General features: G+C 35.3%; 1 protein-coding gene across 7 annotated transcripts in view; it reads right to left on the bottom strand.

Annotated features, from left to right (window-relative positions):
- Window positions 1-24,794, bottom strand: part of Ptp99A (Protein tyrosine phosphatase 99A) — a 1,121,389-nt gene that overhangs the window by 125,716 nt on the left and 970,879 nt on the right. The window contains exon 1 of one of the 7 annotated variants that reach the window (XM_069837677.1): window positions 16,539-16,656. The exons of 5 other annotated variants lie outside the window; for them this stretch is intronic. The gene's annotated coding sequence lies outside the window, so the exon portion shown is untranslated. Of the gene's footprint in view, window positions 1-1,935; window positions 2,087-16,538; window positions 16,657-24,794 lie in introns of those variants that run through there. One more of the 7 variants, XM_069837675.1, reaches the window with a different exon arrangement.

Here is a 24,794-nt window from a genome sequence, read left to right as displayed (position 1 = left end):
AGAAGCAGCTGGGTGACTAATAGTACTTCAGAAGCAGTTCTAGACACGCTAGCAATACATACACACTAACAGCAAACAAACAAAAGTATCGTTAGTCCCACTGATCGATTTTAAGCGGTATATTATTATTTTAGTTGGTTATTTCACAACGCTTTATCAACTGCTGTGCTTATCTAGCACCTGAGTGAAATGAAGGTGATAATGCCAGCGAACTGAGTCCAGACAAGGTCCAACGCCGAAAGTTATACAGCATTTGATCTTAATGGATTGAGGGAAAACCCCGGAGAAAACCTCAACCAGGTAAATTGTCCCAACCAGGATATGAACCCGGACCCGCTACTTGCACGGTCAGACGTGCTAACCGTTACTCCACAGCTGTCGTCTATTATTATTATTATTATTATTATTATTATTATTATTATTATTATTATTATGAGGCTAAGTGTGCTGAGAGAAAAGTCGCACTCATACTATAAAACATTTCATACTGCACAGTTTCAAATTTTAACTTTTGGTATGTGTAGCGCAGGTATAAAAGTTGCAATTAATACGGAAATATTCATTATACACAGCATTTTACAGAAAGATGTTCATTATACTGGAAGTGCCACAGCTTGACGAGACTGCGAAATTTGAGAGGAAAAATCAACAGAAATGGAAAATTGTAGGTTTCCATGAAATTTATTTTAGTGCTATTAAATTGAAGGGCTGTTAGTACGCTTCCATTGCTTGAATCATATTCGTATTTTAATTAATTCATTAACTTATTAATTAGAGAGAATAATCCAATAAAAAATTTAAATCGTGGTTTATTTAACGACGCTCGCAACTGCAGAGGTTGTATCTGCGTCGCCAGTATGCCGGAATTTTATCCCGCACGAGTTCTTTTACATGTCAGTAAATCTACTGACCTAAGCCTGTCGCATTTAAGCACACTTCAATGCCATCGACCTGGCCCGGGATCGAATCCGCAATCTCGAGCACAGAAGGCCAGCGCTATACCAACTACGCTACCGAGACAGAGGAAAAATTCAATATAACTGCCCTTAAAGGGCTACCAAAATGACACAACTTACTATTCAGTCCATTATGAAGGATAATCATCAAAATACGCTAAGAATAATTAACGCTTATAAATAAAAGATTAAATAAGCAATAACTAGTTTTAACATGTACTTGTATAAGAATATGGCAACTATCCTCATATAAACATTATGTTACTTTCCACTTAAACTGCGTTAACCTATGTGTTGAAGTAAACAATAAACCAAATTAATTAACCGACATAATAATATTACGCATAAGAACTAAGAACATATTTTACACAATTTCAACCTCTGCTATTATGCAATATTTTTTTCCAAATTATGCATCATAATTCACAACTACTTCTCAATATAAAACAATACGTTTTGAAAATTTGGTCCCTTTTGCCTGTTCCGTCCTCATTCTGAAAATATTTTGAGACAATAACAAGAAGTCACTATTAGTAGAGCTCACTATTTATGTAATCAAGATGAAATTGTATAGCGTAACACAAACAAAAAAAAAATAATAAACGGCCGTATGTTCAAGTTCCTACTTGAGGGAAGAAATCTCCGCTTCTCTGTCGGAAGTAAGATTAAATTATTCCCTTATAAATATAATACATTTAATTTTATCATTTACAATTAGAATTAAGTTACAAATACACTTATCTGTTAAAGTAAACAATAAACCAAACTATTTAACCAATATAATGTTGTAAGAACTAAGAACATATTTTACACAATACCAAACTCAGCTATTACGCAATATTTGCCAAATTATGTATCGTAATTCACAACTGCTTCTGAGTCAATTCCTACTCTTTATACAGGTTCGGTTTATTTTTACTCTTTTTAACACATAAGCGTAACTAATAACAATAACATTATGGTCGTACACTCTACGTACAGTCCCAATTTTCAGCCAAGTGTTGGTTGCCATTATTCTACAACTGTCACCGAAACATTTGAAAGTTCACAGCCAGACATAAAGACAATTCGGAACACGAACAGCTGCTTCTCTGGAGGACACATCGGGACGCGCTGAAGGTTGCCCACCTTACAGTACACGTAATGCTATGCTAAATCGCTGACCTCACTTAACATTTTAACCGGCAGAGTACACTGTTAATCTCTTTCGAAGCAACTTGCACGGCATGGTCAGTGTTGCCAGTTTGAAAAGATAAATCTCTCGAAGTAAGGACAAAACGGGACTATGAACTTTTAATACAAAATTCACTACCGTTTGTAAGTTTCGGCAGTAAAGTTGCCAAACATATAATATTTTGTGCAAATATATTAGTACTTCAAATAGAAAATTAACAATCATTGAATTAGAATACCCTCTTGAAACTTCATTACCAATAAAAGGAATGTACATTGAAACTTACAGTAATAAAAATACATTGAAAACAAGAAGGTTTCGTTGCTAACATTCAGAAGAAGGCAGCTTACACTACATCAGAGCTTCTGTTGATACGTTTCCCACAAAGGGAATTTACTTTCATGTCTATTTACGAAAACAAGATGGAAATATATAAACACTGTACATAAAATCGAGATAAGTATTTTTAATGGATATTATGTTTTTAACTAGATAGCTCAAAAAGATAACTTGTTATAAAGAACAAGGCAACACTGAGCTTGAAACCCAGTGATGCGTGTTACTAACCTATTAAGTGTGCTCTGCTTTATTTAAATTACGAGGAAGGAATATAAGGAGTGAGTAACGTTCATTACGAAAGAATACCATCACTGCAGTCGGACAGGAAGTCACTGATACTAAGACAACGTGGATGGACAGCACTTGTATTACCTTGCGAATGCTAACTATAGTTCCTGTCCTCGTTTAAAATGCAAGGAAAGAACTTCAACAACCTGAAGACCTTGATCAGAGAACACAGATGTGCTATGCCATTACTACAGGAATCTATGACGCCATCAGCAACAATTCTGCCATCTACTGTATTTTTTTTTCAGGACGTGTAATATCACCGGTACGGTACTCTTTAACATTATTGATCTCTCATGGTTCCCAATTTTCGCAATCCCGTTCACTTCCACATTAATGTCACAATCATACATTGGGACATCATGGAGATTTCGTCCCCTTTTCTATGTATGTATGTATGTATGTATGTATGTATGTATGTATGTATGTATGTATGTATGTATGTATGTATGCAGGCGTGTTTGCCTGCTGATTCGGAGCTGCGTTCGATTTCCGCTTCTTCTCATTAACTGGTTGGGTATTTTCGAGATTTTCCCAACTGTAAGACGAATGTCAGATAATTACATGGCGAATCCTCTGCCTCATCTCGTTAACACAATACTCACTAAATAACATAGCTGATATAGTGTCGTTAAATAACGAAGATACATATATATATATATATATATATATATATATATATATATATATATATATATATATAAAGAACGAACCGTAAGTAATGTCATTAATTTCAGGGAGATATTCTTTGAGATATTTCAAACAAAAAATGTTTAATATAATTTTGCTCGTTTTTGCTTAGTATCCTTGGATCCAATGCGTGAGTGGAGAGAGTATTCTCCCTAATGAAACAAAAAATGGACATATGTAAGGAATCCAAGTACCAAGGACTTGATTGAGTAGGAATTACAAGTTGTAATTCTATGCCAGGGGTTTTGTCAAAATGCAAGAAGTGACAAAATTATTGTTAAGAAAAGCGAAATCAGTCAACAATATATAAACAATTTAAGTAATGTACTTGTAACCAAAATAAAACTTGTAAGCTATATGTATAACCTCATGGTATAGTAAATGAAAGAACTTAAAAATTGCAATTGCTAATGATTTTCATTAAGCCGAACACAATCTTCCTTTTCTTCTTTTCCTCAAAAAGACCTGACAACCTCACATGACAGTAAAAGAAAAGAGTATGTCTCTATTCTCCCTATTTTGGGGAATTCCTACAAGCGGATCGACTGTCCTGAAAGTCACAAGTTGAGAAGAAATCTGACCACCCGAGGCTCAAGGTGTCTGCATAAAGCATTGTTGCAAGGAAATGCTACCCTCGCTCTTTGCGAAACGTTAACAAATCTCTTTTTTTTCCCCCTTGTTTACAAGATGATTGTGAGGCAGGAACCAGACCTTCTGGCTGCCCGCACAAGAACCACCCCAGGCATCAGCACACCAGACAAGCAACAGTCGTCGCGCAAAGAGGTCGAGACTGTCTGTAGAACGTGCCGCAGTGCCGTCTTTTACAGCTGTGTTGCGAAACTTCAAGAGGACCACAGTTCTGCAAACCGACTTCCCTCAAAAGCATTCTTTCAAACACTGCCGATATTAATAATTTGATAATTATATTCTGATTCCTTAACTTTTTTATCCATCCTTTCTTACATGGTTAAATCGATACTTACTAATAGTCGCTTCATATCCTAGGTCATATCACGACTGTCTAGTTTACTGTTAAGAATATTCTCTTTTACCGTGTCTATTATTTCTTGGCAAATGGGGTCCAATCCGAATTCGCCTTTATTTAACTGAAAATTAGTTATGTTCAGTCGAGGAAAACTATGGAAAAACTTTGACCAGATTGGTCAGCACCGGGGCAGCCGCAGTTTAGCTGGAGCTTTGCATCTGTGTTGATTCTTCAATACATTTTGTGGTTATGTTCGCATTAGAGTTTCAAATTATGAAACACAGGCGATATCTTACTTATCAACTTCTTTAATTATAAAATGGGAAACAAAATGCTAACTACAGAAAGCAAAAGATGCTACGAGAAGGAAAGAATAGAAAATACATTACAATTTGAAGTTACGATCTCCTTCGAGAACTACGATAAAGGGGGATGAATAGGCCCTAATGTTACGGTACAAGGAATTTTTGCGAGTATTAGGAACATTATTATTTTTTAACCCTTCTCTATTGTATTGGTTCCGAATACAGTGCATTTTTTAACATTGTCTTCTGAAATTTGGATTGCACTAGCAATTTCTGCTAAAGTATTTTACTTTTTGTTTTGGGAATCGGCATTGACAAATTCCATAAGCAAGTAGGTTCAAGTAGGTTTATTATTCATTTTTCTGTTCTAACTAGTATTCATAAACCGACATTTTATAATAAAGTATAACTAGAAAAGCACCTATATACTATACCTCATGATAACGAATAGCATATTCTCATAAGCAATGTTGGAAACCGTCCTGTTTAAAGTTGTGCTACGGAAAATCAAAGAAAAAAGAATTATATCATCAACAAATATACTCTCTGATTGCGTTGTAGATTTATGGTCTTGCTAATAAATCGTGTATAGTTTTTATACGAGACTTATGCAGAGTTGAAACAGAAAACGTTACTAATAAACCATGCACAAGCGATGGATGTATGAACAGTCTGCAAATATACAATGGGAATTGCTATGCAAAAGTTATATACACGAAACCCCTTCTTTAAGCGTTGTATGTAGAGAAAAAATGGCCGCCCCTCTAACAGCTGTTCGTACCGACTGTCATTTTATGATGATGGCTGTCTTGTAACCACAGAAGAACAAACCAAAGAGCGTAGAATAATTAGAGTAATATTGCTGTAGTTTGTACTCTTTGACCAAAATATAGTGTGGTAATCGATCAGAGCCAGTTGTACTATCGATACTTACAGTAACACGGCACACTAGAGCACTCTACCGGATGCAATAGGGAATCTCAGATATTCTATTACCTTCCATAATGAAGTAATGGCGAATCTATGACGTAGATGTGTAACAGTTATACTATTATATACGACGTATGTAGTGATTATTAGTAAGGAATTTACACACGACTTATAAACGAGCTACTCACTGTATAAGTATAAGGCAGTTAAACGTCTGTATATAGAGTTTTTATTAGTAAGACCGTTAGTAAATATTACAAATCATTTATTTCCTTCATGTCAAACATTAAAATATATACAAAAAAATATAAAGCATCATTGGCACGTTTGGGCGGTAATATTATTCGCGAATGCTGGGTAACTTTCGGTGCTGGACCCCGGACTCATTTCACCGGCATTATCACCTTCATCTCATTCAGACGCTAAATAACCTAAGATGTTGATAAAGCGTCGTAAAATAACCTACTGAAAAAAAATATTGTTCGCAACCGTTGCAAAAGTTTCAACAAAACCAATATTAAAAAATGCTGCGGCTGCAACCCTGAAAACCCTGCTCACACGTCGCTACGTCATATTGTCGATAAATTCATGAGCGTTGACCTCTCGATATAATAATAAGACTATCATGCGAATAGCATAATACATAAATAAATTAATGGGATAAGATATAACCAATTAGTTTGCTTATTATCTTTATCACATTTCATTCGAAACCGTACAGGAGAAAGAGAAAATACTTAGTTACAAATAATAGAGCAACCTACCGCTAACTAATCATAAATGGCGGACACCACATTTTATAAACAATGCAATTTAAAAACGGAAATTTAATCAAGCGTGCAATATGGAAGTGACATTTCGTAAAAGTAAATGCTAAAGAAATTGATCTTGACTGACTCTTCTGAGTTTATTGATAATTCGGTTATGTAGGCCTACCTCACTGATATGTATAAAGAATTGCGAATCATCAGCAACAAGACAGAAGTGAGAATATGGAATACGCAATACTGCAGTGATTGATGGCACTGAATGGTCGGAATTCAACGGATTTTTACGTTTCAATGTTGAATTTACATAAGCGAAGTAGTCGTTGCAATTCTACAAATCATCGCTTTTGATAGAATCTTAATCTGGTAGATTTCTAAAGCATGGCATGACATCGTTGAAGTTCCAATATCCAATTACGTACCGAAGCGTTTGTTAATATTGTGAGTCAATTTTCCAGGTCTGGGCTTCGGGGATCCAAGTCTTCACAACTTTGCTGATTATTAAAGTTGACAGTTGACAAACTGCACTTGTGTGGGTTTAAGCTTCGTACCGTTTTTTAGGTTGCAATGGCAGGGTTAAGGTGAAAATTAGGTTACTTTAATTAATTAGGTTATTTCAAATTATGTTTGCTTTACTTCGGGATGCTCCCTTAGGATGCTTCTTTAATTTAGGTTTATTAGTAGTAATTATTATGGGTCCAGAGGACGGATCAGAGTGACTGTTCTTACAAGTTTACTAACCATTTACTATAGTCTGTTTATGTTGAAACAGAGACGATGACTCCAGAAGTACACAACGGGCGCTTACCTGCGATGTCCGTACAGTGTGTCAAAAGAATGCGTTCGCTGTGCTGTACATGATGGCTGTGAATTTGTGCTCCGTTATAAAACACTACATTGTACTTACGTGTAAAATGAATACTACATAGTCTGTGCATTGCAGTGGACAATAGTGTACATGTGGAGATTGTCGAAAGTGAACGTTCTGCGTCTCTCACTTAAACAAAAGTTATATCGTGAGAAACTCCTTTCGACATCGAAGACGTAATAGGTGCATACGAATAATATACTTTATCAGGAATATCAATATCAATGTCTGATATATTTCTTTCACTGTTTGATCTCCAGGGCTCTGTTTGTTTGTTTGTTTGTTTTTTTTTTTTTTTTTGCAGCAACACATCTCGCACACCACACATGATTGAAAAACCATAATTTTTTGCTAGCACATTCTGAAGTTTCTCGTTCACTTTATTCGTAACTTCCGGCTTTGGTTTCCTTAAGTTTTACAGATATTTCTTCTATATGTTTATAGCCTTTGGCATGTGTAAATCAGATATTTGTAACAACGTTATGGCTTTCGGTAAGTGACAAAAGTTATTCTGTATGAAATCTAAACTGCTCGCAAGATCATCTGAAATTAGGTATTTTGTTATTTCAATTGCATGTGCCTTTGTAGAATCTGAACTATTGATCACTTTCACAATTTGAACATAATATGTGGCATAATAGAAGCCAACTACCCCATCTTGTTATTATGAGGTTTGGTGGAAGAGGAACCCCAGGAGCGATTTCCTTGAATTTTTATATTCGGGAAGGTTCTTTCAGAAAATTTTTCTTAACATTACCTATAAAACTATCGACGTCACTTTAAGAAGAGCGAATTACTTCCACAACCCTATGGAGTCAATGTGCTAAGCAAGTAAGGTGAACCAATTTAGGATATATTATTTTTATATCCTTGGTCGCCTTTATCATATAGGGCGCAGCATCTGTGACTAAAATAAATACATTATTATACCTGATACCAATAGGCCACAAAATACCCACGGCATTAGAAAATACAGTACGTTAGTAAATATTTCTTTCCAGTTGAGTTAGGTATAAGTGTTCCTACAATTACATTTGCATCCGATGTTGACGAATCCTTTTGTATGTATTCCCTGTGATGTCTGCTGTTGCACTGCCTTTCTAATTGCCATTTTTTCGTAGTTCTTAACGTCACTTTACATATATTACACGTAATTTTATTATTTCTAAGTATTTCACTGCTGAAGATATTATCTCCGAACTGGTGTACAAGACGTTCACTTTTTTCACTTTGCACACGTTTTTCCTTAGGCATTCTGACAGTTTATAAATAACAACACCAATAGCACACGCTTGTTCCTAATTGCTCTGTTTAACTGTTGGGCCACTACTATGTGCAGTTCATCGGATACCTCGTATTCCCAAATAATAACTCCGTATTTACTAGTACTAGCATACGTCACCTGTTTGCGAAGCGGAACGTGATGTTGCTCTACATACTGTATAATTCTTTACCCACTGTCTGTACCTAGGGAACACGTGCCGAGACATTCTGCTCTCTGCATCAGTAACATGAAGCCACGGAAACTGGTCACTCTGATCCACCCTCTGATTATGACTAATAATTAGAATTATTGACGTGCCATGTCCACTGTGAGTTTACCTATTTGCGCTGTGAATACATACATGTCGGCCTGGATGGCCCAGTCGGTAGAGTCCTGGCCTTCTGTGCCCGAGGTTGCGGGCTCGATTCCTGCCCAGGTCGATGGCATTTAAATGTGCTTAAATGCGATAGATTCATGTCAGTAGATTTACTGGCATGTAAAAGAACTCATGCGGGACAAAATTCCAGCACATCGGCGACGCTGATATAACCTCAGCAGTTGTGAGCGTCGTTAAATAAAACATAATTTACAAACACACATTTACGCAATCATACATACATACTCATACCATCAGTGAAGTTTATTCATTATTTGGGGATAGATTAGTGGTCTTATTTCATGCAAATTAGTATCAAATTGCGGAGAGTATACGGATAGTAAACAGAATTAGAATTGTTACATCTTTATATACCTCTGATTGAGGTTCTGGTTGGTATGTAGTCTATTATCAGACAGTGTATCTCACTTGACGATATGTCAAAGGAAGAACAATTGTTTGTATACATCTGAAGTCTGATTAATGTAATATGTAGCTAGTCGGCGATGTATGCAAAGGGGGGAAGGAACTAGCCTCCCTACCCCATTATCTCTTGGCTTAGTTGCCTCGTAAGTGGCGTCCTGTTGGTATCACTTGTGAAGTTCAAACCTGTCTTCGGACAGTTAACTAAACGACAGCATTTGTATAATTAAATTGCAGTATATATTGATTAATTTCAAGGGAAAATTGTTCCAGGGGCGGGTATCGAACCTAAGGCCTTTGGCTGAGCGCGCCAATGCTCTACCGACTGAGCTACCCAGGAACTGTACCAGACACCGGTTCAATTATTATCCTTATAGCCACATATCTCCAGTGGGTTGACAGAACGTCAGAGCCCAGCATTGAGTGCACACTTACTACTCGATATTCGACCATGGAACAATTTTTCCTTGAAATTATTGGACTCAGCTTTACAGGGAATTATACCTGAAAGTTAGATTTATATAACAATACGGTATATATTATTTGTTATTTTGAGGCAGGCAAACGAATTGTAGACGTAAGATCTGCAAACAAAGTACTCTTACGATTAGATGAACGATCGACGAAAAAATAAATACGAATTCTTAGCAAAATTAACGGTGCCTAGCACAATTAAAATAATGAAAGCTCGTGAATAGAGGATAGAAATGAAGTATTTACTTGTAATATGGACAAGTGAACAAGAGGTTAAAGTAATTAACCCTCTTCATTTACTGATTAACAATGTATCACGTAGTGTACAGACATGACATCAATATTTCAACATAAGCTTATTTCTTTCTAATTATTTATCGTATGCATAATGGCTGCATCTGTTGACATGACTGACACTTCTTAATCAGGTTTATTGCACGGTAGTTTATTGTTTGGAATACACCGGTAAATCTTTTGTTTGCTTAGAGTTTTTTTTTGTTTGTGTATTGTAGGCCTACCATATGTGATAACGACATTCTGTATGGTTCTGTAGGCCCATTCACCTGACAGTGTGTCAGCCTTTAATTTCAATGTCAAGTTCGGCAAAAAAAAAAAAAAAAAAAAAAAAAAAAAATAATAATAATAATAATAATAATAATAATAATAATAATAATAATAATAATAATAAGAGTTCCATCGAAACAAGCAATTCCATGTTTACTAATTACACAATTTATTAAACTGTTCTAATTGGTTATTTTGCGACGCTTTATCAACTGCGATGCTTATTTAGCTTCTGAGTGAAATGGAGGTGATAATTCCAGTGAAATGAGTCTAGGGTCAGCGCCGAAAGTTACCCAGAATTTTCTCTAGGGAAAACCAAGGAAAAGACATCAATCTAGTAACACGTCCGAAGCAGGATTTGAACCCAAGTACGCTCTTTTCACGGTCATATATGCTAACCGTTACTTCACAGTATTGTGATAAGCTTATCTTTCGAAGTCCTGTAAGAAATTATGACGGATTTAATCATTGTTACTAAATAAAATTAACTTGTTAGTGCTACACAGCTTTTTTAATACAGATTATTTACAAAGTTGTAATGCAAAGGATGTCGTTGGCTTACTTTTAAAACCTTGTAACTGCATTTGAGGAAATTGTACAAGAGCACAAAATAAGTTCGTATTCCTTGTATATCCCAGCTAACAACTGTTACACATTTGTTAATTATAAAATATATACACATTTGCATAATTACGCATTTTGAAAATATACATAGGCTACATTTCTACATTCGGTAAAATTTTGATTTGCGGTTTTTTTTAAGTAAGCAAACGATATACAGTACACTTATTTGTTGCTAAGTTTTATTTAAAAGTGATTCGAATATATTTTCGACAATCTCAGCTTTATGGGATGTATTAACTGAGATATCTGAAGCTTCACTGTAAATGTATTTACCATATTTTTCAATGTTTTATCCGGGCTCTCAAATAACTGGCCCATAAACGAACGAAGGAGCATAGATAATATAAGTGTCGCAGTTACGTATTTATAAAAGTTTTTCTGTAGCTGTATTTTTATTTTGTAAAATTTCCGTCGAGAAGCCTCGTGTAACTATGAAAAAAGTTACAGAGATCAAGAATCAGAAACCGCAAAAGACCGGAGCTTAAAGAAGAAAAAAGTCTAATATTTTTTTCTCGTCTTCTGACGGACGAACAGTTTCTATTTCATATACATACACTGCGTGACTCGATCGTCTTCGTGTGAGGGCCGTGACCGCTTCCTCAGTGCAGCGAAGGTGGGAGATGCAGTCTTGCCTCGGGACGAGGTGGCGTAGTGCCGTAAAAATAAGGTCTACAAACTCAAGGCTAATATTGCAGAAGCGTCATATTAAGCAACTACCCCTTCCGCTATCAGCTGTCAAGGAGGTCAGAACCTTCGAGTAGAGGAAAGATATATCAATGAAGTCACTGTTTCTTCACACATAGGCCTACAGTATGTATATTCGTAACCTGTATCACGGTGGAGAAAGAAAGATGGCATCAACCAACTTCCGGCAAGGAGGATCATTATGCACTGCGCAAGAGGCATGGATCATTCAAGAAATAGACAACAAATGTCCAATTACTTTCTCATTTATTTGCAGCCAATAGACACAAAAATTTTGACATATTTTATACTCTTATGCTTGTTGTTCACGGTCAAATTTTTCCGTTAAATTTATTGTCGTAGAAATCTAATTCAAATGAACTGTATCAAATTCTATTTTCCCATGTGATCAGGGAAATTCCTCATGGTCAAATTTGAGGTCAAATTTTTCCGTTAAATTTACTGTACAAGAAATTTAGTTCAACTGAATTGTATAAAATTCCTATTGCTCACGATCAAATTTGAGTAAAATCTAGTTTGGTTGAACGTTGAACACAACTTTTCCGAAATAGAGCAGGTACTATTTTCTTCAAATATTGGATGAAGTCAATCTATCAGCGGAGCGGGTGTGGAAACAGCGCTATCTACTGTGTAGATTGTGAAGTTCAAAGATAAAGATTGAACATGGCTAACACTAGGTGGGACGAAGAAGTTGTGAGCCTTTTACTAGACGAATGACAATCACAGATTTCAATTGAGAAAACAGTGCAAAATATTACTCATAGATGGCAGGGCAAATACACTGTAGTCCCAAATTCACTGCATAGATGGAAATAGTGTTTTTGAGAGAAATAAGATGAATAATTTCACCGTGAGCAAGGAATCAATTTCATAAAATATTTATCAAAACTTTCATCATATTTATTGTACAATATATTTAACGAAAAATTTTATCATGAGCAATAGGCATTGGAATACATAATTAGATTTGGTACAAGTATCATTATCGTACCGGACTTGAAACTCACGCCGAAACCAAGACACAAATTTTGCATGTGGATAACAAAGCACACAGTTTACTATAAAACAAAATTTTGATCATGTAAATGTGCAGGATCATGTGGAAAGAAAAAAAAAATCTGACTGTTCAAGGAGAAAAAAAAAACAAAAAAAAAAACTCTGCAATTAAAAAAAATACTGTGATTTTATGGGTACCGGTGCAGTAATTTATTTCTACTATCAGTGAAATGTTTAAAAAAAATGTATATCTAAAATATAATTTAAAGCTTAATATTAACATTTTAAAAAATGGTTATATGGAGAAAAAAATATTAAGTGGAATTATTATATACTAGCTGTACCCGTGCGCTCCGCTGCACTTATTAGAAATAAATATAAAGTAATTACATAATTAAAATAGAACATTTGGTCCAGGGAACATTCGTGTTTGATAGAAGAATAAATCGTTTAATATGCTACTTAATTTAAATTGTATTTAAATAAATAAAATGCTATAATTTTGGTCCAGAGACCACTCATTTGGTGCAAATATAATTCGTTTAACATTTTTCTAAATTAGTCTTGAATGCATCCTTTAATAAATCACTCCAAATTAATAAAGTTGATTGTGTACGAAGATCATTTTTATGTTAACTTTACTGTGCATCTTTTTTTTTGTTAAGTTTATTTCATTCATGCCTTAACATCTGCGGTCATGTCGCGTGTTCAGAATGTGTGGGTATGTCAGCAGGCCGTTTTTACTCTTGTTGAGTTCCTGTTTCTATTGTGTGTTGTAGATGGCTTGTGTTCATGTAACTGATTACAGACTTTGATTAATGTTTTCGGTATTGGTAATTGAGGCGGTGATGAATAATGGCATGTATCTTTCCAATCCGGCATTTGCCTTTATGACTAAGGGAAATCATGAAAAACCTCAGTCAGATTGGTCGACCACGGGGTTTGAACCCGGGAACCCCGAATGCGTGTCTCAAATGCTACCGCCTGAGCCAACTCGCTCGGTTGAATATCATTGTTTATGCAAATAAAAAATTAAGGTACCCTATATAAATATTATTTTAAGAAACACAGGAAACGAATATGGGTAAATTATGAGCGCAGGAACGCCATTTCATGACACCTTTTAAAATAACCCAGCTCCAGTGATCTCTATGGTAAAATGACTGTATAAAATTAGAGTATTTTATGTGGACCAAATAAAGTTGCAATAATCAAGTTATACAATATTTCGACAGAATATCAAGTTTTCTGTGCGTACAGATTTCTTTTCATCTTACTTCAGTCCTCATTTGTAGCATTATATCCATCTAGATAAACTACAAATTTCAAATAGTGAAGGTTAATTAGCTTCTGAGATTACTTCATACAAACACACAAAATATTCTCTGTATATTAATATTGATAAACGTCAAGGCCGCCTTAAATAGACGGAGTCATTTGTTTTGATTTCATTGTAGCCATCGTCGTCGTTCCTGCAATAACTCCTATGTCACATATCGATTTTCAGATTTTTGCTCTATTAAATAACTTAAATAGTGATGCAGCAAATAACGCAATCTGCTATATATAACTTAATTATATTTCTTTCTTTCTAAAATGTAAGAATTCACGATCTCCTAAGCACTACTGCCATAGAATGAATAAATTTGTTTTTCTTCCTACTAAAAAAATTAATATTTTGCACATAGAAGTTACGGAACAACGACACTATGATCTGAGGCGGCAGTGGAAATGTATTGTATTGTTATTTTAAAACTCTTGTATATCCTTAAATATCAGTCCTATCAAAATTTTGCCCGGAATAAAACTTATCGGAAATCATTTTTAAAGAAACTTTTGTTATGTAACATTTTTCACAAAAATCAATAATAAGCGGGATATTTCGGTTTATTTAATTCAGGCCCTCTTATAACCCCCCTTTTAAATAAAGTATTTTGAATGCTATATAGCCTAAAATCTAAGTTACAACGAACTTAATTTATATTCCAATTTTCATCGAAATCCGTTTAGCCATTATCGCGTGAAAAGGTAACAGACAGGCAGACAGACAGACTTAAATATCAATCCTATCAAACTTTTTGCCTGGAATAAAACTTATCGGAAATTATTTTTAAAGAAACTTTTGTTACGTAACATTTTTCATGAAAATCAATAATAAGCGAGATATTTCGGTTTATTTAATTCAGGCCCCCTTATAACCCCACTTTAAAATAAAGTATTTTGAATGCCATATAGCATAAAATATAAGTTACAACGACCTTAATTTATGTTCCAATTTTCATCGAAATCCGTTCAGCCATTATCACGTGAAAAGGTAACAAACATCCAGACAGACAAGCAGAGACAGACAGACAGACATACAAACAAAAATTTCAAAAAAGCGCTTTTCGGTTTCAGGATGATTAATTACATTTTAACACCAATTATTTTTGGTAAAGCGAAAATTACCAGAAAAATTTCGCTTACAGATTTATTATTAGTATAGATTAGACCCAATTGTTTAATATTTAACAGGGCTTCGAAATTGTACTTATTAAGCGACAAGACAGACTTTTAAGGAAAAAGAAGTAAAAGAGATACAAGAACTGTGCTTTTATAATGTGGTTATGTGTAGGCTTAATTGTCATTAATATAATTGATAATATTTTAAAAAATGATTCGTATCTAAAATGTATCTTTAAATAATATCAATAGGTCTATTATATACACTGATAGGGTAGATTCTCTCTAGAAAATGAATTTATCAATAAATCGTCGGTCTACGAGCAAAACACATTAAATAAAAAAATGTTACTTCTGAGAAAGAGGCGTTTAGTAGGTCTTGACAAAACCGAATCCTCAAATTATTCTTTTTAGTGCGTTGCTTCTCTTTATGTATATTTAATTTCCAATTCTTAAGTTTATACACGTATATTATGTATTTAAAAATAGGTTTAAGGACTTTATTAATAGACGCTAGTTTATTTATACACACTATTTAAAGGGTGTAATTGTTATTTTGTTATTGAAGTGTTATATCAGTCAAGAGTGAATTGTGTTGTTTCAGTGAAGTGTGTTGTGTAAGTGAAGTGTGTTTCCGTCATTGAAGCTTTATAGTTTATAGTGGCAGTGCAAAGTATTTGAACAGTGCAATGTGTCGTAGTTCCAGTGTAGTGAATGAGTTGTCAGCGAAATGAATGTAGTGTTGAAAGGTACTTGTGCAGGTATGAACATATCATACTCGTAGGTTTTAGTTTGAACTTAGGGTTAAGATACAAATTAGATTTATTTTAAATGTTATTTTAAGTGATCGTGCTTCATTTAATTTAGGATACTCCATGTTATTGTTATTATTATTAGTTATCATTAGTATTATTAATTTATTATTGTGTTTATTAGTGTGTGTAATTAGTTACCACTGCCACCGGGTATATACCCATTTGCAGTGTAAATAAATAAATACATTTTAACAATATTTCCGTTGTCCTTGTCGTTTTTGTTCCCGATTTATTGTGGACCAGCCTTAAGACATCACTGGACATCACACGGAAAACGGAATAAAATTCAAGCCCTAGACGGGATGCAAGCCCACGAGAGTGAATTCTGCGCAACGTTACAGTTGTGCAGCAAAGTCACTGAGTTCACTGCGATCCGTCAGATGAAAATCAATTGCTGTAAAGCGAAGTCATATTAAGCCGAATCGAATGGATTGTCCGGACATCCCCTTATTTGTTTGGTTGTTCCAACGTCGATGATGTTAAGATGTAACTACAATGTACAGAGCCAGAAGATGGAAGCTGAAGTTCTCAGATAAAAGCGTCTTATAGCTACCTTGTCCAACACAAATCCTTCAAGATCTGCCGCGGGCCGGCGGTCCAAACCCTGGGCCTCTCGATGTCTGTGCAACAGCTGACTTGAGTCGATGATGTCACAAGAGAGCGAACCGACTGGTTCGAAAATTTGAGCAGCGATCTGCTTGTGTTTATCCCCACGCGTAAACTAGTGACGTCACAAGTGGTCGAGCAGCCGTCTGCGAGCCTCTGAGGAGGTTCTCGTCAGCAAGCTGTGAAACAACTCGTATCTTCTCCATTGTCTTCGCTTCGCGCAGCATATGGGCCAAGTTTTGTTCTCACACACTTGCGTTACAGGCGTTCTTTAACTGTGTTTAAAGTGTTTTTAGAAGGCAGGAAAGTGTATTTACGATCTTTCAATAAAATTTAATGTTTACGAATTTACTTTGCTTGCAAAATATCATGTTCCACTAAACATACTATACCAGATGATCCGTTTCAGCACAAAATCACAGTTCTGACGGTTCTTATATTACACCGCATTTGCCTCAGCTTTATCCACAGTACAATCACAGTCTAGTATATACAGTCGCGAAGCTTGAGGTGATTTTTTGCATTTCTCGCGATAGTTGCTAGCCGCTTGGAGCGCTGTGTGTACTAGGAACAATAGACTGTGTCACAGGCATCGTGATCTAATACAGGCCGTAAGGCAGACCATGTGACTCGCTTAACCCGATCACGAAGGGCGGCGTTTCAACCATATAAATTAATTGGAATGCATAAAAAGTAACATATATTTCTCTAAATTGTAGTGTAATTGCATTAATAAAATTTAAAACAATGATTAGGAGACACTTCAGACATAATTCCATGCGAGTTAAGCTGTAATATTATTTTTGGTCTGAAAATTACGTTCTTCGTATGTGTAATAGACCTACCTGCCTGCCTTTATTTCGATTAAATATTGCGAAATTATTGTACATTCATTTATGCACGATTCAATAATTTTCAGTTGCACCGCACGAATATTTAGATATGTTGAAATTATACGTTATGTTTACTGTCCCAGTTGCCCCTTTCTGTCTAATTTTAGTGGTCTCCAATGTCCTGCCATTCATATGGAAATATTATAGGTTATGTTTACTATATCTTATATTCCTAAATTCGCAATTATACATTATAATTAAGCATAATGTCATGTATGATACTCCGCACATTCAATTTGTCTGTATTTTAATACTACAATTGAGTATTGAATTATTGTATTTATCTACTACCTAAGAGACGAAGTAACAATCGTACGTACACTAATTTCATAAGAGTGGTATGATAAATTTTCTGTCTTTATCAAGGAAGGTAGATATGCTATATTAAAATCACAATATAAATTCCTTTTTATTAAACCTCAAAATAGCTTCCATTCTAAACTTAAAATGTTGATGCGAAAAGATTATGTTAACAGGTAAAATTCTCTTCACATTAAAATAATACAGTTTTGTAATTATTTCTGCAACATATTATGCAACAGGAAGTAAAGGGAACTTATGGACACATTACACTAAATAAAACTTAGCTATGATTCGCAATAAAGTTATAACATAATAATAATAATTCACTGAGCTCCATACACTGAAATAGAAAACCCGAACATATTATTATGGCCTGGTTTAGATCGAAAAGGCATTGACAGTGCCGTATTTCGCATTGTTGTGAAAAGTTGTGTAAACTGTGAAATGTTCGTTATCGGTTGTAATAACTGCAAATGGCTAAAATACAATAATATGAGTAATATATGGGACAAGGAGACGTTTGTTGTACTATAAATTCTAAGAAAAAGAGGTCAGAGTTATCCTTCCGAAAGATCCAGGAAGGTGAGTTTATAAAATATAATATATACTTTATGAAAATAATATATAAACCTTATGTATTTCGTATTTCAATAGTGGAAGGAAGATGTTAATTTTTCAAAAGAACACGATATCAAAAGTACAATACATTTTATCGTCTGCTAGGGAAAGAGTCTGTGATGAGGCGATAGTAGCGATCCTGGTGGCTAGCAACTATTTATGGATGCATATGTCAACTGTCTATGTTTGCATATTTAGTAAGTATTGAGCTTCGCAACTGTATATACTAAACTGTGGTACAATGTTTCACCGTCGTACTCACAGAGCGTACATTTTATCGAGTGCAATATTTCGACGGATTGATGGCAGGCCAATCGAGTAAAGATGATAAACATTTGGAAATATACAGCATAAAAACCAACCCAGCACGGTGGAGTAGTTATCATTCCCGTCTTATATTCGAGAAGACAGGGGTTCAAACCCACAGGCCAGGTATCGTGACTTGTGCTTTTCGTGTTTTCCAAGGCCCTCCAGCCAAATGCTGGGTTAGTACCAATTAATTAAAGGGCCACGACCCGACTCTTTCCGAATCCTAATTAACCTTCATCATCACTATTCGTTATGCAAAGTAATTTTAAAATGTGACATTTGTTCTGATCAAATTTCTGTACAGGACAAAACTAAAAATTCTTTCAATAACTTATTATCGTAATACCCTGCTCTCTTAAACCGACTGAGCATATGGGGAATTCAATCAATGGCTTTCCCAAAATATGCTACGAAATGTTCATATAAAACAATTTTTATCTCGAAAATGAAGCAAAAGAAGCAAAACGGTATTAAACTTTTTGTTTGAAATATCTCAAAGAATAAACCCCTAAAATTAATGACATTACTTTCGGTTCACTCTGTATAATTTCTATTGACTTATTGTTTACATTGTATTATGATAAACTCTTTCAATTTTTTTATGTGTCGGTACAGTTCCAGAAAAAAAAAATTACCCGCCTAATTTCACTAATTTTCAAATACAACACATTGCACATGCGCAGTAAATAAGAGCACCTGTATATATGCTACTTGTGGACAGTTGTGTGAAACTTGTTGCCTACATACTGGTGGGCTCCCATCAATATTAGAGCCATTTTTTTTATGGAACTGTGCTTTATTAGGATATTTACTGTTTTCTGTATCAAAGTTCTACTCCTGGTTGAGTGATAGTGAAGACCCTATGACCTTAACGAATAATGGTTAAATAGAATAATAATAGTTAAAATAATAATAATAATAATAGCAGTAATAATAATAATAATAATAATAATAATAATAATTATTATTATTATTATTATTATTATTATTTTAACACTGACATCTTTTCCAATAATCAAGCAAAGTTGTGGTGTCTACATTTTAATTTTACACTTACATTTTAATTTTATGGCAATGTGGGAATGGCGAAATCATAAGAAAATGACAAAAGTGAGAAGTAGCCCGTCTATAACAAACTTTGAACAACAAAACTTTCATATATTCTCGCGGCAATAAAATATGATCTCGTAGTTTCGGCGTGCATAAATGATTTAGGTATTAACTATATGCAGATATCAACCAAGCAATAAGGTTATTACAAAATTCAGTTTTGTGTCAAGCCTCAGAAGTCACATAAATTCCGTATCGCAAAACAGCTCAATATGCTGTAAGTTACTATAGCCAACTAAAAAAACGAGTTGCAGTTCTTTATAAATTATGATTTTCTGCATCCCACAGAATCTTTTACAATGACTGTAATTTTCTGCAATCCAGAGAACAGCACAAAACTCTAATGTTACATCACGCATTTAATTTACTTCCCCCCCCCCCACATTTCCTTTCCGGCTGTTAAGTACTATGAAACGTACACAAAAACTTCACTGAAAATCATATTGTTCAACTCCTCGTAGATTAAAATCAACGACGCTCGTGTGGTACTTGACAGATTATGTTTCACGATGATTATTGTAAATGTGTAGGTAAATAATCAGTTGCAATTTACAAATACAGATACGAGAGAGAGAGAGAGAGAGAGAGAGAGAGAGAGAGAGAGAGAGAGAGAGAGAGAGAGAGAGAGAGAGAGAATAAATCCGTTGTGCCAAAATTTACAGCCGACGCGACGCACAGTGGTCCGAATCGCTAAAAACCCGGACAAAGGTCCTTTTTCGAACTTCATATTACAAACACAAAATTACCTCAATAATACTCCTCAATAGTTATTCTGATAGGACCAAGTGTTTCAATGGCTCTGGTCAATACTTGCGGGCAAAAGTGACACATATATTTCCTGATTAATTCTGCATCAAATTTCCCCGGTCTAAGGGCAACACCCGAAATGTAACCCTGTGCAGGAAACGGGAGCATTCTCACGTGCGTTACACTGAGCAGTGACAACTGCAGCTCGTGCGAACAATTGTCTGGCAGTGTTGCCACATTTAGCAGTAGCACTTGTTAACTAATGCACGAGAATTTCGGACCCAGACCGCAGTGCGTTCAACTGCTCCACCCCCACGAGTAAAGGAAGATTTTAAAACTGAACTCATTAAATAATAGTACACTGTTATACAACAGTTTCGGAAGCCTCAGTCTTTCAGAGAATTAGAACATTCATTGCCGTCATTACAGACTTTGGGCACTGGAGCCTCCAAGCCGCTCGATATGGTGAGTGAACTATGGCTACGGCAAGGTCTCGACTTCGAGTCCATTACAAAGAAGCATAACGGTCTTCAAGTACCCGTCTATTTCCTTTTCAAATTCCGGAACTATGAGGTATTTAGTATTAAACTGGTTTCGTGCTAATTTATGTAGAGGAAGAAATTTAACCTACAGAATTGTTACTGAAAATAGAGAGAAAATTCCGCTTTTCCGTAATGGGCCGAATACAAAATTTTTCCTTCCGTGATTATTCTTGCATCTCGAGTACAATATTTGTGAAAAGCATTTCTTTCCAATATTACCAACAATGTGTCAAGGGAAGTATTTGATTCAGAAGGATCTTTTTCTCGGAAAAAATGGAGAATCATATCATGGGGAACGGGCATCCACAAAACTAAGCACCAGGACATTATTCCAGAGCATTCTAAGCTTAATTTTTTATTTTAGTAGGTTATTTTACGACGCTTTATCAACATCTTTGGTTATTTAGCGTCTGAATGAGATGAAGGTGATAATGCCGGTGAAATGACTCCGGGGTCCAACACCGAAAGTTACCCAGCATTTGCCCATATTGGGTTGAGGGAACACCCCGGATCAACCTCAAGCAGGTAACTTATCCCAACCGGGAATCGAACCCGGGCCACCTGGTTTCGCGGCCAGACGCGCTAACCGTTACTCCACAGGTGTGAACTCTAAGCCTATTACTGGGCCATTTATTTACAGTTAAACATATATATTTCTAGGTATATCGATGAATATATCAAAAGTTCCAAACCAGAAAGGGGCTTGAGACAGGGAGATGTACTAAAATCCTGCTTTTAACCTAGTATTGGGAAAAGTGATAAGTTTCGAAATGACTCCAGGAGTCACAGTAAATAATCGTATTTTCCAGTGTCTGCCTTTTGCTGATAATGTGAATTTAATAAGTAAAACAGCGAATGACATTGTTACAGCATTTTAACTACTAAATAAATTCGAGAAATGTAGGATTATTAATTAATTTCGGAAGATCAAATATATACTCACAGGAAATATAAATTCAAAGAGGTATAGGTCATTCGTTATCTCGTGAAACCAAATGCATGAGTGCACCGTAGCTTACAGTGGTGGGGGTATGTGAACTAGTAGAAGCGTACCTAGAAAAGAAAGCTTCTCAATCCACATTCTTCTTCCCCTGCCGCGTGAATTTCACGAGAAAACGAATTTCTACGCTTCCACTTGCAGCTATCTAACAAATTAACCCCCGCAATTCGGTTCTTACTATGACCTAAGAACGGACACATGCATTTGCTTTCACGAGATAGCGAATGGCCTGTAAGGAAGTTAACTATTGACGAAAAATAGCTTTGAGAAGGTGAATCACTTTAATTATTAAGGATTTCTATTAACTGAAAAAAATGAAGTTCATATGGGGATACTGATTTATGAAGCGATGATCCCACCAGTTGTCTTAGACAGTTCAGAAACATGGACACTCTTTAGTACATATCTCAAGTTTTTCATGCGAGGGAAGGGAAAATTTTGAGACGAATGTATGAGGTTATAAATGATCAAGTCTCTTGGAGAGCGAGGAGTAATCAGGAGCAATGCTGTTGCATCTGAAACCTGATCTGGTCTCGGTAATTAAAGAAAGAAGACTTCAATTGTTAGGTTATGTACAATGAATGGACAGAAACTGGAGTGTCAAGAAAATCTTTTTTTATGTAGGTTATTTTACGACGTTTTATCAACAGCTTAGGTTATTTAGCATCTGAATGAGATGAAGGTGATAATGCCGGTGAAATGAGTCCAACACCGAAATTTACCCAGCATTTGCTCATATTGGGTTGAGGGAAAACCACGGAATAAACCTCAACCAGGTAACTTGCCCCCACCGCGAATCGAACCCGAGCCATCTGGTTTCGCGGCCAGACACGCTAAACGTTACTCCAAAGATGTCGACAAGAAAATCTTCGAAGACACCAAGGTGGATGAAGTCTTAAGAGGATGGCCTCGTACAAGATGGCTGTATGACGTAGAAGAGAATCTCGGGAAAGTTTGGATGTGAAGATGGAGGATAATGAGTGACAGAAATGCATGGACCAAAACTGTTACGGTGGCCATTAAACTTCAAGAGTTGTAGAGCCTCGGAGTAAATTGTAATAGTTTGCTGATATGAAGGGTGCAATTAAGGGAAATGAGGTGTCAAATGGTAACAAAAGTGAGAAAAGTCTGGGACCACTGAGTTAGGGTAGGTCATGATAAATTGAAACCGTAACAGAACAATATTTCTTTTCTAGAAGTGACAAGTACTGAGATAATGGTGGTGCTGATAATGAATTGATAATGTTGATAAGTTTCTAAATCCAGGGAATTTTCAACTGCTCTCGGTCGGCGACAACTTTTATAAACTACGATTAGAGGCTTTTCTATAGATTTTCTAGCTGGAGTGGCAACAAGTGCCACGTTTTATTCTAGAATTTCACTCTTACAAAAAGTTTTCTCACGTTGATATCAAAGAAATACTTCTATATACCCGTGGTTCAAATGAAGTTTCGTAATCGAAAATAGCATCATGCATCAGGAAGTGGGGTCAAGGTAGGTCACATAAACACTCCTGCCTCAGGACTGCACAATGACACGTTAGTTCATTTCCTTAGCCATGTGGTCAAGGTTTAGCTAGATGATTTTATCAAATTTTAAGCCTTATGAGAAATAATACGTATTAAATGCACTCTCAGCGGTACTCACTAGAAATTAGAAACCCAAAAATAAGAGCCACAACAGGTTTACCAGGTTGACATTGATCAGGCGAGATATGTTTACAGTTTATGAAATTCATTTTTCAAAATGTCACTTCACATTTATTCGTTGATTAAAAAAGGTAGACACTTACGTACATGCATATGATACCAAGTTTTTAAACTGTTTTTTCCCGGAACCGTTTTCCAAAATTCTGAACCTGCATTAATGTTTTTAATGCCCAGAAATCCTGAATACAACGCATTATCGTCTCTAGGTATAGAAACGTAATATTTCTCTTAGATCTATAAACAGTCATACAGGGAAATATTATTTTTACAAAGGTACTTAGTAACAATTTTTATAATATAATATTTATAGTACTATTAATATTAGAATATCAGAACATATCATTTGTAACTGAACATAAATTACAATATAAGAAAACGAAGCGACATAATTACAGTAATTATAAAATACAGGTAATAGAAATATACTTTTCTGAGAATAATAAGATTACGTACCGCAATTACAAAATAAACATTTACATAAAACATTAAACAAATATGTTCTGTATAATATTAATCTAACTCGCTTATGAATAAAACTCGTGTTCGAGACGATAACTGAGCATAAAGTACCTACGAAAATGAAAATAATAATATATTTAAAATGACAACAACTCAAGTATCCCATTTAGTAAGAATGAAAGTTTAGTAGTTTAACTTGACTATTACACTCTTACTACGTCATACTACTTTTGACCAATAAAACGGTACGAAATGACGTATTTCAACCAATCATGGCTGCTTATCGCACAATTTTATCGCGTCCCTAGCATTTGTTTAATTTTATCGCGTCCCTAGCATTTGTTTAATTTTATCGCGTCCCTAGCATTTGTTTCTTTGTTTGCCAACATTTGAAACTGCGCTGGTCTGGACGTCAAAAATAAATATAAAATTACAAACCACTCCAGTCGATGCACAGCAGTTTCAAATATGACTCGCATTGGCATTCAAGAACAAGAATTAATAAAAATCACT

The sequence above is a fragment of the Periplaneta americana genome, chromosome 10, assembly GCF_040183065.1.
Source record: "Periplaneta americana isolate PAMFEO1 chromosome 10, P.americana_PAMFEO1_priV1, whole genome shotgun sequence".
NCBI classification, from domain to species: domain Eukaryota; kingdom Metazoa; phylum Arthropoda; class Insecta; order Blattodea; family Blattidae; genus Periplaneta; species Periplaneta americana.
Note: the sequence above shows the minus strand (reverse complement) of the source record. Positions and strands in the feature narration are given on the sequence as shown.